General features: G+C 44.7%; 1 protein-coding gene across 9 annotated transcripts in view; it reads left to right on the forward strand.

The window, feature by feature from the left end:
- The window catches only part of SIPA1L2 (signal induced proliferation associated 1 like 2), a 216,297-nt gene that overhangs the window by 31,555 nt on the left and 161,019 nt on the right, over nucleotides 1–23,723 (forward strand). For 4 of the 9 annotated variants that reach the window (XM_027595907.2, XM_027595918.2, XM_027595915.2 and 1 more), the window contains exon 2: nucleotides 16,383–16,440. The gene's annotated coding sequence lies outside the window, so the exon portion shown is untranslated. Of the gene's footprint in view, nucleotides 1–55; nucleotides 246–5,952; nucleotides 5,999–16,382; nucleotides 16,441–16,606; nucleotides 16,699–23,723 lie in introns of those variants that run through there. The other 5 variants (XM_027595910.2, XM_027595912.2, XM_027595911.2 and 2 more) reach the window with 3 other exon arrangements.

A 23,723-nucleotide genomic window follows, 5' to 3' on the forward strand; every position in this document is an offset into this window, starting at 1 on the left:
GAACATGACTCTTTTTTTTTTTTTTCAGACGTGAACATTTTAGGTGGCCACAAGCATATCCCGCAATGAAGAACCTTTAAAAAACAAGTGGCAGGTGGTCCCATTCAGCTCTACCAGTTTAGATGTGTTTACCTCCGGAGATGGAGCGAAAGTAATTGTATCTGGCAGATTGCAGAGTAAAACTGTCGTCACTGCTAATTATTCAGTGACTCCTATCTCTGCTGCTTCCCATTTTAATTCAGACAGTAAGTGTCTGCAAATGTCTGTGCTAAATATTCCTCTTGCTATCAGACAGCCTCTAAGAGTGTGAGTGTGTGTGTGTGTGTGTGTGTGTGTGTGTGTGTGTGTGTGTGTCTGAGAATTGATAATTTTGCATTCTTCTTTTCCTTCCCTTTCTCTGGTGGTTTATTTTCAGTGGAAGACTAGTGGAAATAGATAATCTTTTCCCCTGATCCTGGTCACCCGTGTCACCAGCGAGGAGCAGGAAAGAAGGGATGGGCTCGGTGCGCGGGGTCAGGAGGACTGTCCCACTGGAGGCGCCCATGGGTGTGGCCCTGGTGGCAAGTGGTACCATTTCTACTGGGTTTTTAATTTTCTTAAAGTGAGAGGCTTAGCATATTCTAGTAAATTTATTTTTTTATTTTTATTTTTTTAAGATTTTATTTATTTATTTGAGAGAGAGAGAGAATGAGAGATACAGAGCACGAGAAGGAAGAGGGTCAGAGGGAGAAGCAGACTCCCCGCTGAGCGGGGAGCCCGATGCGGGACTCGATCCCAGGACTCCAGGATCATGACCTGAGCCGAAGGCAGTCGCTTAACCAACTGAGCCACCCAGGCGCCCAGCATGTTCTAGTAAATTTAAAGACTGAAACGTGAGAAATGACTTTAGTTCCTCCTGTGCAAGCATCAGTGGGATGTGTAGCCCTGTCCCCTCAGCTGTTTAGGAGAAAGGATGCCTGTTTCCCGGCCACTTGGTGAGGAGTTGTTGGGCACAAGGCCCCTCATTTCCAGAAGGCGCCCTATCTTTTTGACTCTCCTAGTCTCTGTCTTATTGTGGCCTCACGAGGGAGACCAGAAAGCCACGTCAGTGGGTAAACTGCATCAGGAGGCCAACAGGGAGAGCTTCAAGACAAAAACAAGACCAGAGGCAAAGGTGCTAGACAGTTAAGCAGTTCCAGGTTAAAGGTTAAGCCAATCTCTGCCTGAAGACACAGCTGGCCACACGCATCCCAGCATCCTGGCAAGGGGCAGCTGGCCTGGGACGGTCTGCCCGGCAGGTCCCCCGCACCCCCCGCTGTCCTGTCTGGTGCGCTCGGCGCGCCGGGCGCCACCCCCCACCCGGACCCCACCTGGCCCGCCTGCTCCCCTGCACCCTGGGCAGACCTGGGGGACAGTCCACACAGCCCTGCTTATAGTCCACATGTTACAGGATTGATTCCAGTCCCCTGCTGACCCATGTGGAACATTTCCCTACTCATTTTTTTTTAAACCCCCTCCCTGAAGTATAAACAGTTGAATTATTTTCCAGTCTGGTCAGGGAGGTAGAGAATCACAAGTGAAACGTTTGTGTAAGAGGCAGAGTTACTCATTTTTGTTTCACTTAAGTCTTTCCATTCACATACACTTGACCGTGTTCTCATGATTCCCATTCGAGGTGATGCCTTCAGCGGGGTGGGGGGGGCGGAGGCACGGGGAATACCCTGCCGTTCTCCCCGGAACCCCAACCCACACCTCTAGACGAGCCGTGTTCTGACTTTCCAGCTTTTCCTTTAAGCAGACCTTCGCTTACTCAAGGTTTAGTACCTTTTGTTTGTTCCAAACTGTACCGAGGAGAGTCTGACAAAGCACAGACCTCCCTGTTGGTGTTATCTGTGTTTTCGTTGATGAATTTCAGTTCTCTCCTTAAAGGATTGCTTCTCTATCCCAGTTTCCTTTGTCTCGTGCACATTAATGAGTTTGCCGTTTGATGCGGTGATTTTGGTCTGCTGTGAGTTGGAAGATCTTACTCTCTTTCAGCGCAGCGCCAGTTTTTCCGTTTTGTGCGGGTTTGGGTATAGGAGGAAGGTGGGGCTGATTCCCCCTTCCTGGCAGGTCCTGTGGGTGGGGTCCCGTGCTCTGTGCTCCAGGGGGTGAGGCTGGGGTCCAAAGCCACATCTGATACCAAGTCCATTGTGTTTTTTTCTCTGTATCTTCCTCTTTCCAGAAAAGAAGGTATATAAACTCAAAGTGTCTTTCTTCCTCCAGCAGCCTTGTTAATGTCAGTGCTATGGCTGAGTTAAATTTCTTTCTTCTCTTTCTCCTTCTTTTGTATTTACACTTTGGCTTAATTTGTTTGCTTTCTCCAGACTGAAGCTGTGCCTGAAAATAGAGCCTTCTTGAATCTCACTGTTCAGATCGGTGACACCCGCATTTTAGAGCAACCAAGAAAAGTCATAGTGGATATTCTTGAGATGAATTCTGGAGGCTTTAAATAGCCTGCCTGGTAGCCCCCCCCCTTTCCTGCCCCGCCCCTGAGACAGAGGGGAGAGTGTGTGGAAACGGGGAGATGAGGACGATGGCCTCTCCCATGCCTGTTCTCCTGAGGTGTGTAGGTGTCTTGTTTCCCTGGTGGGAGAGAGGATGGGAAAGATGGAGTTCCAAGCCAGGGGACAGGGTTGCACGTACATTCAGGTGGGCTGTGGAGGCCCAGCAGATTCCGGAAGCCTTTGCTTGAGACAGAGGTGAGCTCCCTGTTTTGCTGTGGAGTCTAAATCCTAGAGTGGGTGATGTAGGAGTTGCTGCAGCGGTGTCCATTTAGCTGTGCACCTATTACTTTGGGAATTAGACCCTATTTTTTCTTCTCTTAGATTTCCATGCTTTCTCATAAATAATGAGAATTTTTTGTTTTTTTTTTTATTTTTCTTTGTACGGTCAAGCATGCCGCTTTTATGAATTGAGAGTATAGACGTGAATGTGCTTATTAGTCTCCGCCTGGGTTCAGCACAACTGATTTATTCTCAGATCCATATAGGGAAGTTGTTGAACTGACAGAATTGAGGGAAGATCTAAGCGAAAAGCATCAAAGTCTGTAATCCAGTGAAAAATAGGTCTTTGTCCATTTAAGTTTCGGACAACTGGGTTGTGTGTAAGTTATGCCAAGGATATTTTTAGAATTCAGGATCTCATCTTAAGGCTTCCAATTATTTTGATTCCCCAACAGACTCCAAAGGGTACAAGAAACAGTGAGACAGGAAAAAGATAATTTCTGTAGAGATAAGCCCAGAATCTTGCTATGGTAATTAATTGGCAGAAAATCAGTAATTCAGTGGGAAGTCTCTCAGCCAATGGTGGCAAAAGACAATGCAGTGGATGTTAGTGAATTTGGGAGAATGTACAAGTCTCAGTGAGCTAATTGGGTGAATTTACATACAGTGTTACTGTAGTGTCACACAAGACTAGTCGTTTGGGAAATTTATAGATTAATGGAGACCCAAATGTTTAAATACTTTAACCATTTGTCCTTAAAGAGAAGACTCTATAGATGTATATTTGGCTTAAGGAGTGAAGATGGACCTGCTTTTTGCATTGTCATCTGATGATTAAGAAACGTTAGCTTACTTGCTTTATTTCTCACATCTGTTTCCCTGTGGGAGTTGCCATCGAAATGTTCCTTTTTAAGACAGTGGTTCTTGAGTGTTTTAGTCTCGGGACTTTTGTACACTCTTAAAACTTATTGAGGACTCCAGAGAGCTTTGTTTATGTGGTTATATCTAGTGATGTTTATTATATTAAAAATAAAAACCAAGAGAGTTAAAAAATTATTAAAACTAATGAATTCATGTTAACATAAATACTATTTTTATCAAAAGTTACCATTTTCCAAACCCAAAGAAACCTTATTAGGAAGTGTTTTGGGTTTCTTTTGTTGTTGTTTTGTTTTAAACATTTTATTTATTTATTTGCGATAGAGTGAGAGAGAGAGAGCAGAGTTGGGGGGAGGAGCAGAGGGAGAGGGAGAAGCAGGCCTGCTGCCGAGCTGGAAGCCCGATGTGGGGCTCCATCCCAGGACCCTGAGAACATGACCTGAGCCGGAGGCATACTTTTAACCAACTGAGCCACCCAGGTGCCCCTAAGAAGTGTTTTGTAATTTTTTTATACCATAAAACTGCCTTTAATATCTGGCATAATGGAAGACAGCTGGGTTCTCATCTTTGCATCTGCATCCGTTCTGATGTGAACGTTGTTCCGGTTGCCATGTATGATGAAAATCCAGCCTCCCACAGATATGTGGGTGGGAAAAGGGTGGGAACGGGAGTGTTTCAATTTGTTTTTAGCTATTTGTGGATCTTCTTCTTTGATACTAGGACTAAACAAGTGGTGGTTTCTTAAAGGTTGGTTGAGATGTGGATTCTGAAACCATACAGATGAACTTTTAAAACTCTGTTCTGTGTATGGTTTTAAAGATCCTGCATCGGTCATTTGGAAAATCTCCCCAAGTGTTGTTACATTTTATCTTGCAATTAAAAAAAAAAAAATCATGTCACCAATTAGAAGAACCTTTAAATATAGGGAAGTTGTCACCTTCACGGTGCACAGGGGTGTACACGTTTTCAAAAAGTTTATTTGCACAGAAGCTGGGCTCTCATCCGTGTGTCAGCTGCTTTCCTTGAAAGCGGGCCCGTGTTGTCCCTTTCCTGGAAAGTGTCTAGCACACAGCCATGTCCGGAGAGCTGGAGTGTGTGTATCACTCTCTGAGGTACAAGGCCGTGTTGTGTGAACAAAGCGGCTTGTGCACCTCATGCTCTGTCTTAGGGGTGCTTTCCCGTGCAACGCATGCAGCAGCGGGGGTTCTGCGTGCTCCCCGTTCCGTCCCACAGGGCGGCAGAGAGTACGTGCTCCAGGCCCAGATTTAATACGATTCATTACTTTTGCTTCTTCATCCAGGACATTAACTGAAATCATCTTATCTACCTATCTTTAGTTTTTATTATTTTATTTATCTACTTACTTAACTGCCATGTGTGGCACGATTCCTGCCTTGCTTCGCCCTAAGGCCCAGGCAGTTTTACACATTGTCGCATTTCTACGACACAGTACAACAGGCAGACAGGGTCTTAGAATTATTATGAATGTAGTCTGACCTCCCAGATGCAACTGAAGAGCCTCAGGGACTAGAGGGCCTCCACGGTTCACACGTTTGAGAACCATTGCTTTCAGACGGATGGGGAAGGTGCTTAGGGAAACAGGAGCTAGACTTGGTTTGTGCGGATGGTACAGAAACGGACCCCAGACATGGGGCAGGCCAGAGGTCAAGTGAGTTACCGGAGCGTGGAACTTTCGTTGGGGGGGTGGGGTGGATGTTAGCCCCTGTGTCCTGAGTGTCTACAGCCTGGGATGTGACTCAAGAAATCCGTGTTGTAGTTTGAATACCTAGATCAAGAGTCATGGGCTTACAAATTCAGTGGGTTTTTTAACAGTCACGTTCATCAAGCTTTCCTTGTGTTATAAAGGTAATTAAAAAGTTGTGGGATATGGCTGCCCAGTCCCTCCCATCCCATGCTGCATGGTGGATGCTCTGGCCACTGTCTTCGTCCTTAGCTGCCCTGGCCCTTGTAGGGCTGTCTCCCGTTCTGTGGAGGTCCCTGTCCCCCGCTGTGCAGAACACTCCAGCAATCAGAACTGCAAGTTGACGTCAGCTTAAGAAAGCCCATGTTTTCCATGATTACATGTCAGATGACAAGGGCCGCATGGAGTCGGTTGTGAAATGGATCCGCTCTTGATGAGAGTGTGTCATTCGCTCCCGTTGTCCTCATGCTTTGCATCGTGGCGAGGTGGTTCGGCAGTTGTTTTTGTTTTGTACGTATGAAGCATCCCACGTGAGTTCTTCTTCTGGTGGCTCCAGAAGAGAAAGGTTTTTGTGCCTGGAGGGACACCTTGTCATTGCTGCTGGTGCTTTTCTTTCTTCTTCCTGAGTGGAAATTTATCTGGGCGACAGTGAGGACGGATTTATACTTTGTGGGTGAGAATGGCTGCCTTTGTTTTTGTTTTTGTTTTTAGAAATTGAGTCAGTCTGGTTAATGGGGGACTCACGCGTGGATACTTTGCCCCATTTTATTTTTCTCTTGAGTTTTCTGATTTTGTGGAATGGGACGAGGGACTCTCCAGTGAACGTGGACTCCCCAGGCTGGAGTGGGCCCCTTAGGGCCTGTTGAGAACAGTTGAGGTTTCCTTCAATTGCTCTTCGCATTAGGAATCCCCAGTTGTGGAGGCATTCTGGAGACGATGTGCCGGTCTGGGTAAAATGAAAATGTCTGATAAAATATTAATAAATACCTTATTGGACGTCTGCTCCCGAAGATGTAGATGAGAGGAGCCTAGACATTCTGTTTTATGACTGTCTTTTTAATTGACTTCACTGTGACCAGATAGACCGGTGGGGTCATTGAGAAGGTAACAAAGCGGGCGCAGGAAACACACAAGGTCTTGAGGGGGGTGAGCCCAGGCTTGGTGTTTTGCTTTCATGTGGGATTTTTCTGGAATAGCCGATGAAGCCAAGCTAAGTAAATATTATCTTCTTTTCATGTTGGCCTTTTGTTTCGAAATACCATTCCAACTCTGTTCTCTAGCTTTCTTTTTATTGCTGATATTATTTTTACTGATCAGAGGTCCTACCTTTCTAGTCTTGCTCATCACGCTTTCCTTACTTTGGAGCCTGTGAAATCTTTCATTCAGTTCAAGAGGCATTTATGGAGCCTTTGCAAGTCAGGAGCAGTATTACTACCAGCCTGCATCTTTGTTTTCTGTCTGTTTCTAGAAGCCCTGAGATTTGCATGTTCGGTATCAGCACGCCTTCCCTGCCTCTTCTTCACTCTGCCTTTTCCGTCTTAGGTGGTTCAGATTAAGAGAACTTTGTGATGGAGAAAGACTGTTCCAGGCAGACTTTCTTCCTCCTTTGTTCTCTTTATGCGGTTTCACTTCTGTCCTTCTGTACCCTTGTGTTGTGTGCCCACAGCTGCAGGGGTCAAACTGTGGGCCCCTTCTTGGGGGTAGGAAGACTTTTGGAGGGCGAGGGAGATAGGAAGGGGGGGGGAAGAGAGAGGACATTGGAGGAGATTCTTCTTCTTTGGTCAGTTTCTACTTTTGCAAAGTTCCTGACCTTTGGCCCGTCTCATTCTTACCCCTGACTTAGAGACTGCACCTCTTCATCTCTGCTTTGTATACCGAGGCCCACGTTTTTCTGTGGTGGCCGGATGACCACTGCCAGAGATGAGGTTGTAAAATATCTTCTTTCACTGGGGTATAAGGGGAACTCAGCTAGAAAATCAACAGTAGGGCGCCTGGGTGGCTCAGTTGGTTAAACGACTTCCTTCAGCTCAGGTCATGATCCTGGAGTCCCGGGATCGAGTCCCACATCGGGCTTCCTGCTCAGCAGGGAGTCTGCTTCTCCCTCTGACCCTCTTCCCTCTCGTGCTTTCTATCTCTCATTCTCTCTCTCTCTCAAATAAATAAATAAAATCTTTAAAAAAAAAAAAAAAAAAAAAAAAAAAAAAGAAAATCAACAGTAGCCTCTAGACTAGGATACTGATTTTATTTTTAGGACTGTCACCTAAAGGTCTAATACACTGGTACCGAGAAAACTGATGGAACCCGTGTTTTCTTGAATATGGCTGATAACCTAAACGGATGGGTAAAGGTTATTCTCTTATTAAACTTCACATGGCCTCCTTGTAATTTTTCCCTACGTTGTGTATCAGTTACAGAAGTTAGCTTTGCTTTTTTTTATTTTTTAATTTTTTTATTATTTTATTTTTTTAGCGAGAGTGAGAGAGAGGGAGCACAATCACGGGAGGGGCAGAGGGAGAGAGAGAATCTCAAGCAGACTCCATGCCTAGTGTGGAGTCCAACACGGGGCTTGATCTCACAACCCTGAGCTCGTGACCCAGGCCAAAATCAAGAGTCAGAAGCTTAACCGACTGAGCAGCCCAGGCCCCTCAGCTTTGCCTTTTCTACATTGATGTATATAAAAGAAAGATCTATGTCTCAGTTGAGTAGATACATAATTGTTCAAAATCTGAAGAAAGTGAAATAATGGGGCATAAATGAAATGCACCCTTACTTCTTAGTAAATGGTTGATATATATCAGCTGGGATACTCCTCCCCCTCCCCCCCACCCCAAAGGTGACAGCATAGATATTATGTAACTTTGCACAGTCAAGATTCCTTTCTTCTGTTCCGGATGTGGTCAAGCCTACAGCAGACAAAAACAATTTTCCCTTTCTCAGTTTTCTTCTTTTTCTTCTGTCTGGCTTACCCGGCCTATCATAGATTTTCATCTTGCATTTTGTGTAAGTGATACTTAAGGATGACTCAAGAAATGCATCTGGTCATGGGCTCTGTCCCTTTCAGTGTCAGAAAACAGGGACGCCACTACTAGCAAGGTTCTTAGTCGGGGCATGTTACCTTTTATGGACACCAGTAGGCGTCTGTGTCAATTTAGATTTCTGAAGTTTATTATGGTTGCTATGAGCAGCTACCCTGAAAATAGGGAATCTACTTAAATTTCTGAAGTATGTTTTAAACTTTCTTTTCTTGATTGACTTAATGAACACTATTTCGGGTGTATAATAGAGGATCCCCCAATCTTAAAATGGCCTCATAACATTGTTACATCAGAACTTTGTTCAACCTGTAGAGAATGTAGGATACCATGGGTTTCCGAGTGCACTCCATTGGATCATGGGTGCTCCTAAGGTTGGATCAGCCTTCAGCTCTTAAGATAACAAACCACCACATTAAGGAATGATACTTTCTTACTCGTTAAGTTTTGCTTGTCTCCATGCCGATAATTAAAGCAGGCTAGTGAATGGAAGGACATGTATCAACTGCGTGTGCCAAGTTCAACATTTTTTTTTCCTGGATAGGTGTGCTTGTGGTGATGCACGTGACTCCACCAGGCACATCTTTCTGCTAATAAAAATGTTCCCTGTTCTCATGCTAAAATTATATCATTATTCATCATGTGTTACACACTGGGTAGAGGAGGGGGGGTGTTCACTGGAAAATATCATGACTTTTTGCTGCTCTACCCTCCACTGAAGTGAGTCTGAAAACCACTGGGTGTGTGAGTGAGTATGGCAGGGCAAAAGGCTCTGGAAGAGGCGGCTGGACAGACCGCCGGTGCTTGGTTGCCTTGGTTTCGAGTTTGGACTTTGTGGTCACTGAGGAGTAGTTAAAGCTTTCTAGCTCAATTGAGCAAGGGCGTACTGGTTCCCAGGAGTCCTTCTTACCTTGTTTGTGGGAAATACTGAAAGAGCCCAGAGTGTTTCCTCTGCCACATCAAGGACGTCTCAACAGTCATGGAAATTTAGTTACTCTTAGAAGTTCAAGAAAAAAATAATGTAATAAATTTATGGAAAAGGGCTGCAGACTTGGAATTAATTGTGGCATCATCACCAGCCGTTGTTTCCGAATACGAGAAGCTTGCCTGCTTAGGATGATGCATTTCACCAACTGTGTATTGATTACCTATTAAGCCTTAGGTCTCTGCTCATGAAGAATTCCTGATTGAAGGTGGCAGACATCTGTAAATAAATCATCATCTTTGAGACTGACTGACGAATGTCAGAACAAAAGGTGTGAGGATTGGTCTTGGGGGGTAGCAGAGAGCAAGAGACGCTGTCTAGGAAGTTTTTCTTTAAAACTTTTTTCGTCTGGAAATGTCTGAGAAAGTTTTGTTGGAGTGAAGGCCTTTCACTGAGGCCATGAAGGATGCTGGTATTTTGGGTGATGGGAAGTCTAGCGCTTATTTATTTGGGAAAGATCCTATTGACTCTCTGACTGAGGCCATCTTAGATATTTGAAGGCTATTTTGAGGTTTAAGTTATGTACGGACTGTTTTGCACAGGTAAATCCATCTGGTTACGAATGACAGAAACCCAACCTTAAGCAAAAAAGGAAAGGTAATGCTCAGGTAACTGAGGCATCTAGGAAGTAGCATGCTTTAGGCTTTGTCAGGTCCAGGGGCTCTAACATGGCCACAGAGACTATTCCTCTGGATCTTGACTCTGCTGTGCTGAGTCCTTCACGTCACTCTCTCTGTGTGATGGCAGCCAGTAGTCCGAGCTCACGTCCTCCTGGCTTAGCACTCTCAGCTGAAACGGAGCTTTTCCCTCCCCAGATCCCTGTGTTATCCAGGGAAGATGTGGATGACCGTGCTTTGGTTCTGGACACTGAACTAGGCACCTGTGAGGATGAGGGGATGCTGTGCCCCGAGGTGCCCGGTGGACAGCATTACGTAGGGGGCAGGGAAGGTTCCTCACAGGAGCAAGAAGAAGGGAGTGTGGGCAAGGTGTGCCGGGCAGACAGGCGCTGCAGCTATCATGGGTCATGGCAGCAGAAGAAGGCTCCTGCAGGGAGAACAGAACGGGCAGCTGAGGTACGGAGCATGGGTTGAGGGGGAGATTTGGCGGGAAGGATGGGAGCTCAGCTTTTTGCATGTTGAGTGAGAGGTGCTGGTGGGACATTGATGCGGCAGCTGGCTATTTGGGCCCGAGAGAATGGGTAAAGCTAGCATGGTACCAAAGTAAGTGGTCGATTATAGAGATAGGCATGAGCTAAGCATGGAGAGGCATGGAAGGAGCTTAACTAAACTCACTGAGGAGGATCATGTGTTAGGCTGCATCACACGACCTTACTGCCTTTGTAGGTCAAAAATGGCAGCCCAGTGGCAATTTCACATGACTCAGCCTCTTCCATGGGAATTCCGGTTAGAAATGCCAGTGTTCTTTCTTCCAGCAGATGTGTATTGTCTGCTCTGCACGTGCTGGCCTCCCCTGGTCTCATTCTCTGCGGCTTTCAAGTCTCAACAGAAAGCCAGTCTTTTCTCCTTCCTCTTTCCCCCCTTTCCCCTTCTCCCTCTTTCCCTTTATCCCTCTCTTCTTCCTTCATTCTTTGGGAAATATTGATGGGGTGCTTTTGAAGTGCAGAGCACAGTGCGCAGTGCTGGATATGTAGGGTGGACCCGCGCCCACCCTCCTAGATTCTGGATTCTCGATATGAAAGCAGTGTTGGAGGGCTGATGGGCTGCTCTGTGGGGTGTGGTGTTGGAGGGCTGGTGAACACGCTTAAGAGGTATCAGTGTCTTAGGGCTCGTGGGATATTGGCGGTGGTATGGTGTTGTAGGGGGCCGATGGAATGTTCTGTAAGCTACGGGGAGCCATCCAGGTCCTAGATTCTTCTTGATTCACCCTGGGCCAGGGATGGGGGAGAGGAGGCCTATCTGAAAGTTGAATAGGTATGTACCGTGCTGATAAGATGTGAGAGAATGGGACTCTCCCTGCTACTCCTCACCCCTTCGCCGTGGTTCAACTACTCCAGTGCTACCTGCTATAGGAAACCTTTGGTTACCCGCCTCTCTCTTCCCAGGTGAAATTTCTCCTCCCCCTCCCTGGTGCCCCAATGGTACCCTATTAGAGATTTCATCCACCGCACCCCATTGATGCTCCGTTCCACTTTTCCTGTGTTAAGGCTGGCTCCCTCCATTAGGCAGTAAGCTTTAGGTGACAAGACCTATGTCTTAATATGGACAACGTTTAGTGAAGAGTTTGGATGCTGGAGGTGCTGAGTAAATATTTATTGAATGTTGAAATAACTTTGAAGGGACTCTGTTGGCAGAGCCCTTCTGATTTCTACCAGACTTAAAAAGAATGCCAGATTATATATACAAAGGAATATCATTCAGCCTTAAACAAGAAGGAAATCCTGCCCGTATGTGAGAAGGATGAAGTTGTGGGACATTATACTTAGTGAAATAAACTAGTCACAGTAGGACAAATGCCACATGATTCTACTCACATGAGGTATCTAAAAATAATCAGACCCATAGGAACAGAGAGTGGAGTGGTGGTTGCTAGGGTCTGGGCAGGGGGCAAAAGGGGAGTTGCTGTTCAAGAGGTATAAAGTTGCTGTTATGTAAGATGGATAAATTCTAGAGGTCTGCTGTACAACTCTGTGCCTATTAAGTTAATAATACTGTATCGTGCGCTGAAACATTTGTTAAGAGGGTAAGTCTCCTGATAAGTGTTCTTACGATAAATTAAAAAAATATATATATATATAACAGCCACCAAACTCCCCCCGCAAAAAAGCCCCACCTGAGTGACGTAGCGCATCATGCCTCCCTGAAATCACAAATGAAATGTCTGCAGTGAAACCACATTACCACCCATGTTGAGAGTTTTACCTGACCTGATTCACAGCGCAAACAGACTGTATAGAGTGGTCGGTCATTTGCTTGAGGCTTGAGCTGACATTTTGACTGTGATTTAGACGCCTGCGTAAAAACAGACCTTTAAATGGACTGAAAACAGTTAACAGAGACCCCTCAGTCTCTGGGTGTCTCTGTGCAACTGGTGGAGATGGTAAAGCCTGATGACAAGTGCGGGTGAGCGGTCAGTGCTGTTGAACGCTGGGCGTGACAGGTGCACTGGCTTCCAAAATGCATTTCCTGGAGCAGATGACGTTCATCTACAGAATCCTCCGTGATCCCAAACTCTCTCTAGGAACTGACTAGCTGTTTAAATCTGGTGCCGATTCCACATTCAGTTACTCTCTTCTAGAGGAACTGTCTCCTGAAATGTGTAGTCTCCTTTTGGAGCAGGTGAGGTCTGGGTTAGGATTCTAGCTGTGCACCCCTGGACCTAATGATGATGCAGAGGATGTGGCGATGGTTCCTAGATTAGGTACAGCAATTGTGGCCGGCCTGTTGGCCCAGCTTGCGGGGGGGCGGTGGTTACAGGCAGGTATTTCTTGCGCACGTTGCCAGAGTTCACAGGTGCAAGGCCAGAAATCGGTGTTTAGGACTTTGCCTCCTGGAAACATGTCATTATTTGGAAAGGAATTTTTATTTTTAAAATAAAAAACAAAAACAGATTTAGCCTTTCTCTGGTGCTTTTCCTGAATACTGGCAAGCCTGTCCTAACATTGGAGAAATAATGACTTTGAGCTGGGTGGAATATTTTTATTCTTCTCAGTGGAAAGTAAATATTTGCCTTCACTTTCTCAGAACCCCGTGTCACTGGGAAAGCAGCTGAAGAACCTGCTGGTAAGAACAAAGGCCAGGCCTCTCTTTGCCTGCAAATCTGGTTTTCTGGCAGAGCTCCCTATTGAAGTGTGAGTCGTCCCCCTCTCAGCAATGGACCAGGGAACAGGAGAGCATCTTGCCTTTCCCCGACCCTCTCTCTGCAAGACAGCCCGCAGTCCCAAGTTCTGCTGTTTGAGAGCATTGAGGCTCTGCTGAAAGCTCAGTAATTTTCTTCCTGAAAGCAAAAACAAGGCAAAAGACAATAGCCAGTTGCCTTGTATAAACCACCTGCTTCATAGGAAATGAAGCGAACTCTGGAGCTCCCAGTGCCACTTGGAAGATTTGTCCTTTCTTTTCCTGTCGGTAAACAAAGGCAGTTGGTTGAATGAGTGGGGGCATGGATTGTTTACAGGATGTTTGCTGTATCAAAGGAAGGAAAAGTGCCTTTTACAGAGTTGTGTTCATTGTGTCGGGGACATTACAACATCATTTAAAGGGTCTCTGCTGGAGAAGAGAAATTAACCACAAAGTACTCAGTCGTGAAACACAAACTGTTTAATCAGTAGGACTTTTTAAAGACTTATTTCATGAATTACAGTTGAGGGTTTTATAATATATCAGCATTAAAAAAAAATGTAGGAAACCAGAAAGCCTCTTTAGAGAAAAAATAATGGGTTCCTAAGACTTTGAAAAATACTGATACTTCAGAGGACTCAGTTTTTTTTTTTTTTTAATTGCACAGGTTCATGCTTTGTGTGCAAGAAACATTTATCATTTATAGTACCGTTGTGTCTCCTATGTAGGCCTTTCCAGGTTGCATTTCGGTGCTATGTCTGGATCTCTGGTGTTCCAGCTCTGTCTGGAGACTCTTTTTCACCTGAGAGGTGTCATGAACATGACAAGAGTGAACGAATGGTTGGTTGGACTTAATAAACTAGTGAAGATTGAAACAATGACGTAAGATGCCCAATAACATGTTCTTTTTCTGATTAATGTTGGGAAATCTTTTGATAACGCACTCTGGTGTGTGTGTGTATGTGTGTTAACTATACATAATATAATTTTTAAATGTGTAGTAGTTCAGTGGCATTAGGTATACCCATATGTTGTGCAACTATCTGTCTCTAGAGACTTTTCATCTTCCCAAACAGAGATTTTGAACTCATTAAACACTAACTCCCCATTCTCTTCCCCACCCCTGGCAACCACCACTCTACTTCCTGTCTCTATGAAGTGGATTATTGTAGGTACCTCGTAGAAGTGGAATCCTATAGTATTATCCTTTTGTGACTGATTTATTTCACTTAGCACCGTGTCTTCAGGGTTCATCCATGTTGTAAAATGTGTTGTAATTCCCTAATTTTTAAAGCTGAGTGATATGCCGTTGTAGAGATTTACCACATTTTGTTTCTCCAGTCACTGGTGATGGACACGGGTTGCTTCCACCTTTTAGCTATTGTGAATAATGCTACTATGAACATGGGTGTATGACTGTCTTTTCAAAACCATGCTTTCGGGGCGCCTGGGTGGCTCAGTCATTAAGCATCTGCCTTCGGCTCAGGTCATGATCCCGGGGTCCTGGGATCGAGCCCCACATCGACAACTCAGCGGGAGGTCTGCCTCTCCCTCTCCTGCTCCCCCTGCTTGTGTGTGCTCTCCCTCTCTCTCAAATAAATAAATAAATACATCTTCAAAACCCGGCTTCCAATTCTCTTGGGTATATACCCAGAAATGGAATCACTAGATCCTATGGTAATTCTGTGTTTAAGTTTTTTGAGGGATTCTCCATACTGTTCTTTTAGATTTTTAAGCTTCGAATTGGTTATATTGGCTCTAAGTTAAGTCAGTGAGAATGTCCTTCCCCTCCCTTGCTGGTGCACTTAATCTTGAGTTCAGCCAGTTGAGGGACTCATAATAGTAACGTTTCATCCGCTGTTTTCAATGCCTCATAAAAATGGAGACAGACTGAGAAAGGTGGGCTTTCTAAAGCCAAGGCCAATCATTGCCTTGTTGGTATGTGGCCCTGTAATTGATCACCATTCAATGTGAAAGGGGCACTGTTAATACTGTGCCGGGACCATAGGCATAGACCCTGCTGTCCCGGCACACCCCACTTACTGGGGTCTGTCTTTTTTTTTTTTTTTTTTTTTGAAGATTTTATTTTTTGACAGAGAGGGAACACAAGCAGGGGGAGTGGGAGAGGGAGAAGCAGGCTTCCTGCGGAGCAGGGAGCCGGATGTGGGGCTCGATCCCAGGACCCTGGGATCATGACCTGAGCCAGATGCCTAACAACTGAGCCACCCAGGCACCCCTGGGGTCTGTCTTTTGTAGGGAGCAGAGTGCAGGACCCTGGCAGGATTTAGAGAAGCCACATTGTTGCCATTTCATCCAAGCTGTGCATTGTCGTGTGTTTATTCTGCAGGATGTCAGGAAGGAGTGTGGTCCTTAGTGCACCTGGCTGCAGTTCAGTTTGCAGAAATTCTTTTACTTACTGTTTTTAGAAATGATGTAGCAAAAGATCATGATTTGAGGAGCTGGACTGACTTGAGTTCACACCCTGTCCTGTGTGATTCACTTTGCGCAAATAATCAATGTCTTAGAGGACCAGTCTCCTCAGCCGGGAAGCAGAAAAGACTGATTTTGTTTTTCAGTGATTGTGGATTTGGAAATCACATGGAAAGTGTCTAGTGGAGCGCTTGGTACTTAGCGCCGCGTATCCAATATTGTCTGCTCCCGTTATTATTAAAAGCAGATGCAGTTTTAACAGAAGTTAGTACCCAAAATCGACACCTAGATTAGCAGTTGTCAAAATTTTGGTCTTAGACCCCGCCCCCCTTGACATCTGCAAAACTTATTGAGGGTCCCAGAGAGCTTTTTACTATGTGGCTAGGATTAAAATTGAGGCGTTTAAAAATAGTTACTAATTAACTAAAAATGGCAGTAAGCCCTTTGCCTTTTATTATAAATAACATGTTTTATGAAAATCACTTTTTTCTAAAACAACAACAAAACATTAATGAGCAGAACGGCATTGTTTTACAGTTTTGCAAATCTCTGTAATATGTGGCTTAAGAGAAGACAGCTAGACTTGCAAGCCATATGCACTGTGACGTGTTACTCAGCTTCTAGAAGAGTCCACTGTGTCCTGGTGAGAGGAGCGTGGAGAAGGGAAATGATGTGTTTTGCTGTGAGAGTGGATTGAACCTGGTAGACCCCTGGAAGGGCCTTGGGAACCCCTGGGCGCCCTCAGACCGTGCTTTAAAAACTGCTGACCTAGAGTTTTTCTGTGAGTCTGAACTGGGTCTCTTTCCTCTCTTGTAGGTTCTTGCTCCTGGTCGAGCGAGCTGGAGCCTTGGAGCCTGCTATTCTCCCTGCTGAGGTGAGCCTGCCCCCCACCCATACCCCAAACCACTGCTTAGAGTTTTAAATTTGGGCTTCTGTGTCCCATGAATGGTGTTTTGTTTTGTTTTGTTTTGTTTTGTTTTTAATTGTTTCTGTTCCCTGTGGCTTAGGGGTCGAATGTTCTGATTTTTTCACCCCTCCAGCCCATGCATAGATGAGCATCGCTGTAAGGAGCTGTTTGAACTTGGGGATTGCCTAAATCGGGGGCTTCAGAAGGAGTGAATGACAAGCTCCAGTGAGCATCCCTTAATGTGTTTGAAAGGCTATGAATCTTAAAGTTGGTTTGTATCTCTCTACATGGAGTGTCCCTTAGATTCTAGGGACAAAGTGGGAGCATAGTGGGGGATATGGGGCTGCACACAGGCCTTGGTCCTGGTGGCGGGTGGGCCCTGCCCTGAGGGGCCCTTGGGAGGAAAGTGATGGAGGGCGAGGTGGAGGAGGGCCAGGGCTCCCCAGATGGGGCCCAGCCATCTTCCCGGGGCCCCACTGTGTCACCGGGGACACCTGCCTCCCGCGTAGAATAAGGCAGAGCTCCCTGATCCCCTCCTTGTGTGTGTTCACAAGTATTGTATTTTCCCTAACAGCAGGAAATCGGATGGGTTTGTGACGGAGCTGTCAGGAGGAACCATCCCCCTGCACATTCCGTCTCTGGCCCTTTACCCTCCAAGTTCTTCGATGTGGATTTCCTCAAAACAGAGCTGTTCACTTAGTTAACGATGTTAACTAACTCGTTAGTGATGAGCCCAGAACTTCGAGTGGATGCATTACTTATACCTAATCTTGTCTTGGTCTTCCAGTATCTTCAGCTGGTCCAAAGTGTCTTCTCGAGTGCCGTCCCCTCCCTGTGGGGTCCACTGTAGGGTCAAGTCCCGCACTTAGGGGTCAAGTCTATGGCTCGTCTTTGTTCCCACAGCCTTTGTTTCTCTGAGCGTTGGTGCGTTTTGAAGTCTGTGGCCTGAGAGCCTGCACTTTAAAATGTCGTTAAGTGGACAAGTGTGTTTTCAGTGGCAAGGTACCACAGGTTTTCTTGGAACCAAGTATAAACACGGCAAACATACGTGGATGGTGAGATGTCAAAACTACTTGCAGGAGAGGACGATGACCGGGAATGAAGGCGAGAGGTCTGTTCCTTCTTGTGTGGGACTCACACAAGAGCACTTGGCTGAAGTGCTAAGGACCTTGCTGGAGCCTGAGTATATTCTAATATGGAAATAACAAAGAGGGGCGTCATTTACTTGTCAGCACAGGAAAAGGGAAGTATTACCTGGGTTGGTTTAAAGGAGAGACTCTCTCCCTCTGCTCAGCTGTGCTTGTCCTTCCTGGTTCCTTGGTCCCTGCTGCATCTGGGTGAGTAGTTCCTTCTGTTTCTGGCCTCAGGCCCCTGCAAGGCACAGGCTGCCTGGACGCCGCTCTGACCCGCCTTTGTCCCTTGCTATGCTTTCCAGCACTGTGGGGACTAGCTCTTGCCCGGAATGAACCCTGCTAGCTCCTAGCTTGCCAGGCTTATTCCTGATCAGGTGCGTACAGCAGCTAGCCTGGAGGATACCTTGTCCAGATTAGTTTCTTTATGGCTAATTTGGATGAGTGAAGTTTTATTGATTTTTCTACAATATGAGACTGTGTAAACATTTGTGACACAGGCTCACGATTTCAAGCGTACTGCATTTTGTCAAAAATTACATTCTTTAGTTTTAAAATTTATAGGTGTGTTTAGTCCAGAAAACACAGAAATATATAAAGTGGAGCATCAATCCCCCCTATAAACTCACTCCCCAAAGGCACTCACTGCTGATAGACCTTCTTTTAAACCTGCATGCACACTCTAAAACAAAAAACAAAATAAAAGTGGGATTACTCAATTCATACTGTTTTTCCAGTTGCTTTTTTCTTACCAGTACATTGTAGCTGTCTTTTCATTGTCAACATTTAGGTAGTTCCTATTTTTTTTTTTTTTTTTAATGATGAATTAGTTTTCATGTGTAGCTATACCATAATTTAACTAATCCCTGTTGAAGGACATTTAGGTGCTTGTCAGTGCCTGGCTCCTGTTAACAAAATGCTTGTATGTATATATAGACTTATACAACCATTTCTTTAGGATAAATTCCTAGGAATGGAATTCCTGGATGAAAGAGTACTCATGCTTAAACGTTTGGCAGATATGCTAATTGACCTTCAGATGGGTTGTGCCCTTTAGGATTCCATCTGTGACTCAGGAGTGAGCCTCTAGCTGGCACCAGCTGTGAATAATCTCAGTATTTTGTTTCTGATTCTAATGTAAAAACTCTTTCATTGTTTTAGTATTTATGTCCTTTTTTAAAAGAAAATTAATCCTGAAGTTAGGCACCTTTATTGGCTACTTGTAATTTTTTTTTTTGCCCACTAATCTTTGGAATTATTACACGTACTGATTTTTTTTTTGAAACTTCTTTATTTTGGATATTAGTCCTTTGTGACATGATACAAGTATTTTTGCAAATTCTCAGTTACTGTCTTTTTTGTTTTTTTGTTTTTTTAACCATTTGAGTTTCTTACGATGTGAATCCAGACGAACTCTTTTAAGAGCGTAGCATGTAGTAAGGCTAGTCTTCTTTCCGAGTTGAAAATCCATTTCAGATGCTGTCCTAACACAGGTTATGATTACAGCCCAGGTCATCACGAATCTTTCTGTTGTTATAAGGTATGAATGAAGTTCATTTGCTTCGGTTCTTCTATTTTCACTTGTGCAAAGATCATTATTCTCACGTAGACTTATATATAAAAGTGCGTTGCTTGAAATCTACAGATTTTGTAAGAGCATCGGAACTGAGGAGGTACTACACTGGTTTAATTGCTGACTTGTTGCGTAATGGTAGAGGGACGGTTTTACCATTTGGTCTCCTCATTTTCCCATTGATGAAATTAGGACTCCTTTAGCCTTCATGAAGGCTTAGCAGCCTGTTTATCAGAGGATCAGGAGACTTGTTCTGTGGGAGAAATCAATTATTATCATTAAGGGATTAGTAAGAAAAATTTAGGCTGAGCTCCAAATTCTGGTCCTTACAAAGATGAATAGGATTTTCCAGGATAGCTGGCACCATACTGGTCTCATGGTGTGTATTCAAGCCTTCAGATTTCTGATAGGAATTAACTCTTTAGGCATCTTCTTCTTAGAAAGGAATATCTGGTTCCTCCTCTCTGCTCTCAGCTTTACCTTCATCCTTGCGCCTTCTTGGAATCAAAATAAGTATTGGCAAGGGGTGCTAGGCTTCCTTTCAATCCTGTCTTCTTTTCTTTTTGGCCAACTTTGTAAGGCCAGGGTGGTTCTAAGGCTCTAGTGGACCTCAAGAGGGGCCTCAGTTTATTTCCATTGACTTAGAGTGTACTCACAGGTAAATTTCTCATTGTCCTGCCCAGGTTTCTGCAGAGGCATCATGCTTCTTGGATGTCTCTACTTAGGGGAACAGCACCGGGGTGGATGCCATCTGCTTGCGTCTGGTGGCAAGGTGCCAGTGATTGCCAGGATCTGGATGTCAAGATGAAGTCTGAACTGTGATGGTACCCGATCCTTTACAGGCTCTTAGACATTGGGAAATGCACTGGCCTATATATAAAATGTTTGGGTGATCTCACACCTCTTGCTGAATTTCATTTTTTGCTGCTTATACTCATGGGCTAACACAGACAGGTTCTAGACTCTGTTTCAAAACGTTCCATTTCATATTCCACTATCAGCCAGGTTTAGAAAGGGTTAGCCACCTCAGGCAAAGGATTTTAAAATCTGAAGACCTCATGGGTGAGAGGCTATGGGCTCTCCCATTCCATGCATCATGGAGGTTGATTTAGTTTAGTGAACGTTTATTGGGTAATTTCTGTTGGTGGAGCACTCTGTTAGGAGCCAAGGGAAACAACATGATTAAAATGTGCTCCTTCCCTTTGAGAGTTTATGATCTAACAGGGCAGAAAGAAGCATATACAGATAGCTCTCATAAGAGGTTTGATTGCTGTAATCATCAAATACTAGGGAAATACCAGTGAGCTGAGTTGACCATGGATCTCTGCACCCATCAGGTAGGCTGGCATGTCGTAGTCACTTAATATACATGTTTGAATGGGTGAGTGGATACATTTAGACACATACATTTTGGTGTGCTTTGTTCATAGCAAAAAAAGATGTGTGGAAACAGATGATTTGATGGATTTGTGTATGATCGCATACGGTATGAGATTTGGTGAAGTCACCAAGGGCATAGGGCAGGCTGAGCAAGATCCACCATGGAGCCATCCTTTCTCCTCCTGCAATGGGGGCCATCCTGCTGGTTGCTCCTCCCAAGGCTGGGAGGACTCTCTCGAGCCCATCCCTTGAACAAAGTAGGGTTTGGTCCTTCATGTGATAGGTCCGGTGCTCAGGTTTCTTGTGGACTGATTCAGGCCAGTCACACTTAAAACTGCTTTGTACTTGGAATTCTTTTTCTTTCTTTCTTTTTATTTTTATGTGAATCATTAGTCATTTCATTTTGTTTCTTACAAACCTGTCATTTATTACAGTAGGGATTATTTTTCTTAATTCACAAGGTAAGATGCACTTTTCTTGATAACCAGGGATTTCTTTTGCTTCTCTTTTTCCAATTTCTTTTCTTACCACTAGGTTCTACCTAGTCAAAGAAATGACAATGTGCTTTGTGTCCATTATATTACAAATAATATTTCCCAAAATGTAACCCCAATCAATGTAATCACCTGGGAGGGACTTTATGATGGAGTGAGGCAGATCATCTCATCTGCAATGTATTTGCTGGCCATTCTCTCCTCTTCTCAGTAGTTATTCTACTGCACTATTGCAGCTTTATTTGCTTACTGTTTCCACTGTATGGTAGATGATATTTTAGTACTTCAGCTCCCATTTACTGTCCCAGCAGTTCTGTGAAGTAGGTGTTATTATCCACATTTTAAAGATAAGGAAGCTGAGGGTCAGAGAGGTCAAATGATGTGCTCAGGGTTACCCAGCTAATCAGTTATGGAACCAGGAGGAGCTGGGCTCTCAGACCCCGTTCTTTGTCAATGCCCCAAAGGCAGGTCAACTTCTGGAGAAGGCTAAGTCATCTGTTTCATCTTATCTTACGGAAATTGCAAGACGTGGTCTTATTTTCTGAGAAGAACCAACAAGAAGAATTGGTGCAATTATGCCGATCCTGTCCATATATCGATCTTTCACAAAGATAAACATTTGATGTGTGGGACCAAATAGAATCCTAGCAAAACCTGAATGTGCATAAGATTCATATGAAGCAGTCATGGTATGTTCTGATACTCCGATGAGTGTTGGGTGAATGACCTGTCCGTGACCCCAACACCTGCTTGAAGTAGCGAGCCTCCCAAAACGCACTTGGCCCTGACCATCCTGAAAGCTGGACCTTTTCCTGGTTGGTCGAATCTTCACCTGAAGTGGCTTCTCAGTTGTGGATGACCTCTGCAAGGTGAATGGGATGAATAGTCAAGTCATTATATTAGGAATTCCATTACCAAAGGTTTACAGCACAGTGTCCAACTTTGGGTAGGTCTTCTGGAGAGTTCTTATTTGGAAAGCATTTGCAGTATCATCTTACAAAGACACAATTGTGAACATTCCCTTACTGAAAAGCTGCCATCACCATCCTTAGTGCGTGCACCTGAATGCCACCAGGGCGCTCCCACAGAACACATTGTAACTTTGTAAGTTACATCTCAGCATGGTGTGTTTTCTTTTCCTTTGTTTGTTATTAAACATTTCGCTGGAGGAAATATGGGTGGAAGATTTCATAAAGGAAGCATTCAGTGAGAACAATGGGTAGTGTTAAGACTTTGTTTCTGAAGTAAAGTAACTGTTTTTCCTCGAGAGAAGCAATTCAGGGGTAATTAGCCATGTGTCTGATAGGGGTGGGGAGAGCACCCTCACATTTTGGGTGTCATTCCAAACTCAGCCCTTGTGCCTCACTCCTCTGTGGTCTGGGACGTTGTAGCATTGGAGGTCTTTTGGTCCCCTTCACACCTCGAGGCACAACTTGACATGACACAACTGACAGAAAATCATGGCAGTCATCGCATCTATAAGGTTGTTTATTTGGAGGGTCTACACGTGCAGTGAAACATGCTCAGTCTTTATATTTAATTACCTAACAACTGTGAACACATTTCTAAAATCGGATTCTTTGATTTTCTCTTTTACGCTCAATATAGTGATACTAGTAGCCAGCATTTGTGGGCACTTTTCTGTTCCAAGGCTTGTTGTGAGCCCTGGGCAGGTACAGTTTCCTTAAATGCTAACGGCTTCTGCCACTGTCTTCCATGCCCTGTGGATGCAGGGACTCCAAGGTCAGAGATGCCCAGGGCTCGTGTATGCATGCATCTGGCTTTTAGCCAGAGTCCGTGCTGGCTCCCATGGATTTGCACAAAAACATCTGGCAAACGGGCTTGGTGCAGATAGTGTAGGTTAGTGACAAGAATGCGAACGAGCCTTTATTTTAAATTTGGCCAGTGACAGGGTCTGCCACTCAGGTTGTCAGATTATTAGCGTCATGTAACCTGGGCAATTTCCTTAATGTTTGATGGGCCCCAGTTTTGATATTAGCAAAAAGGGTATAATAATCTATTGTAAGATTTTCAGCCGAATTCTGTGAGGCAGTGCTTGTTACAGCTGATCTAGTCATTTTATGTCCCTTTGATTTTATCTGAAAAAGCAACTGAAATCTTTTTTTAAAATTTTTTAAAAGATTTTATTTATTTGTGAGAGAGAGAGAGAACAAGCAGGGGCAACAGCAGAGAGAGGGAGAAGCAGGCTTCCCACTGAGCAGGGAGCCTGATGCGTGACTCCATCCCAGGACCCCGGGATCATGACCTGAGCTGAAGGCAGACGCTTAACCGACTGAGTCACCCAGGTGCCCCTGAAATCTGTTTGTAAGACACTATAATTTATTCTCCCATCTGGGCTTTGTCCTCTCCCCACTATAAAAATCCATGGTCGAGTCTCTTTTTTGTAAATATATTGAGAGAAGGAAAAGTGAGCGCTAAGGTAGAACTGGGGATGAAGGAGTACTAAAAGTGAGGTGGTAAGTTTTTACTCTTTTGTAATCTTATCTATTTCATAGTTGCCTATTGTGAGAGGATTTTTATTCTTTCCAGGAGTGGTGTCTAGAAACTGTAGCGCTGATGGCCTCTTGGTGGCCCGTCCTCTGCAGGCTGAGTGCCTGACGTTCACCCCCTCCCAGCTGGCTTTTGTTGCCTGCCTCTCACCTGGGCAGTGCA

Source organism: Zalophus californianus, chromosome 15 (assembly GCF_009762305.2).
Source record: "Zalophus californianus isolate mZalCal1 chromosome 15, mZalCal1.pri.v2, whole genome shotgun sequence".
Classification (NCBI taxonomy): Eukaryota; Metazoa; Chordata; class Mammalia; order Carnivora; family Otariidae; genus Zalophus; species Zalophus californianus.